The sequence below is a fragment of the Anopheles cruzii genome, chromosome 2, assembly GCF_943734635.1.
Source record: "Anopheles cruzii chromosome 2, idAnoCruzAS_RS32_06, whole genome shotgun sequence".
Taxonomy (NCBI): domain Eukaryota; kingdom Metazoa; phylum Arthropoda; class Insecta; order Diptera; family Culicidae; genus Anopheles; species Anopheles cruzii.
Window position 1 is genome coordinate 34,428,586 of NC_069144.1, and position 2,558 is coordinate 34,431,143.

Genomic DNA, 2,558 nt, shown 5'->3' on the forward strand with positions numbered 1-2,558 from the left:
TCTCTCTTGTCCCCTGTTCGGATGGTCTCGGTCTCTGGGTTACAGAGTCACAACGTCATCGGATTCGGGTTGGGCTGGGCTGTTGGGCCTTTCACTCTTCTACACCACTACACACACTACGGGTGAGGTTATTCATAGATACGGCCATCCCCCGTTGTCCCCGTCAGCGATCGTCAGGCATCCGCCCAGGCCAGTCGCTGCACTGCGCCCCGAAGGGTCGCAGGACAAACAGACCGCAGCGTGCGATGATCCTGCTGGGCTGCTGGGTCCCAAACGTCACGGTCGTGGCCAGGCCGTGGCCAATTGCTCGCAACTGCTCCGAGTTCCGACTGCTCACGGTCTTTGTTGCAAAAGGTTCGGCCGGGGCAGAGGCCGGGTGCCATTGTTCTTCGAGCTGTTTGCCTGGAATAATACGCAAGACACAAGATTGCAAAGGTTTTGCCGTTACGCCATCAGTTTGGCAGAAGGCACTCCGTTTGTAGAAAACATTTCAACGGCGTTTCGGGTACGTAGTTAGCGTGTACCGGCAAACAAAAGCGCACTCAACAAACAATAACACTATTCAAAGTGGATGATCTTTACTCCAGGACTGCGTGAGCAATTGTAGTGAGTGAGTAAACGGTACACTCATCCGGCTACTACTCCGGTTATTGCGGCCGTTCCTGCATTACGTTCGATCCCAAGCGGGCACTTACTAGGATGTTCTGTAAGTTTCGACGTTCGAAACCATAGATCGCTGCTACGAGCTTAATTTTTTTTTGTCATATTGGTACACTCTTCATATGAACGTATGGGAAGTATCGACATGTCACAGTCTTTTTTACAGCTGTTATGACGTCATCATTTGATGAAAAACAGGGCCCAAAGTCACTAGGAGCCAAATCTAGTGAATCGAGTGGATATTCCAACAATTCAAACTTTAAATAACGGATTTTTGCCGTTTTCAAAATGCTCTTGTAACTGAGTGTGCATTGCCTTGATGAAAGAGGTTGTCTTTCTTCTGCAAACCGGGTCTTTTTTCACGAATTTTCGCTTTCAGTTGCTCTAAAATGTGACAAAAATATTCAAAATTTATTGTTTTATCAATTTGCAAGTAATCCGGTAGCAAAATTCCATTCGCATCCCACAAAACTGGTGATAACATCTTTTTAGGCAATTTGTGGACGAACTCGTTTCGGAACTGAACAAAAAGGTTCACGCCACGCTAAAGGTTCTTGTTTTGATTCAGGATCATGATGATAAACCCAAATATCATCCCTAGTGATGTTTCAATGCACAAAAACCACATTATCCTTTCGGAAACACGCTAACATGGATCGTCTTGAAGGCTAGTACGGCCACGTTTAAACTCAGAAACCCCCTTTTAAACCCCCTAACTGAAGGCGAAGAGTCCTTATACATTTTCAACATTCGTTCAAAATTTTCCTTTGCTTTTAAACCTTCCAAAAATAAAAATTCAATCACTGCACGATACTTAATTTTTTCCATTGTAAAAGTACTGCGACATGTCGATACTGAATGGCTTGTAAAAAAAATTAGACTTGTATCAAATTAGGTAGCATCCTATGCTCTCGAACGTCAAACCTTAATGAACAACCTAGTAGAGACTATCGAAAACCCAAAAGCTTTTCCCTGACCCTGGAACCTTCTGAAACGGTCGCTTTTGTGGATAGATGAATGATTCTTTACCACTGACCGGCATACATCGTTGAAGAACTCGCGTAAACGAACGCTCTAATTAGCCAAACATTATTTGTTCTTCACTTCACCAAGTCCGCGCGAGCTGTGGCCTCTATTTTCGGCCTTTCGCGCTTTGTGCTGGTTTGGGCCCGGAAAAATAAAACCCAAACCCACAACCCCGTGTGTCAGTCACGGACAATAAGTTTGCTGTTGATCCATAAAAATTCAACGACGTAGAAACGCTGCTTCTCTCCTGTTTTCGCCCCCTTCCGCTGCCGGGAGACGGACCCTAAATCGGGCAGATGTGTCCACAAGAAACTGGGCCAAATCCAAGGCGATATTGTAATTCACCGCCTCTTCTCCCCGCCCCGGTCTGCCCTCACCGCTCGGCTACCACTACAATCTGCTGTTTCATTTTCTTAACATTTCCATCTGGGCTTGTCGGTGCCGGGGTCGGTGAATGTTAGCGTAGCATGTTCGACATGTACTCCCGGTCCCGGTGCACGGTAGCCATTTGAATGTTCTTCGTTCATGCTCTTGCACAGCCCATCCTCGGCCAGAAAAGTTACTTTTGCAGCCTACTGCGCCACTGCTACGGTGAAAGGCAGAGGCACCCGCCATCTCTTTCAACGCTTCGGCCGTCGGTCGGCCGACATGCTGATGGTTGATGGGGTCAGCCGATGGTAATGGGGGCTGGTGTGGCGGGTATGTTAGCCAGATGGATGAGCCCGGCTTCTTGGACTGCATCTTCATTCGTCCGCCCACACCGACACACACGCACATCCATCGCTTATGCCATCTGGCAGTATTTATTGTCCCGGTGAAGCGAATAAAAATAAAGTATGCATTTGTCGGGATTAATTTATGTGATTTAATCA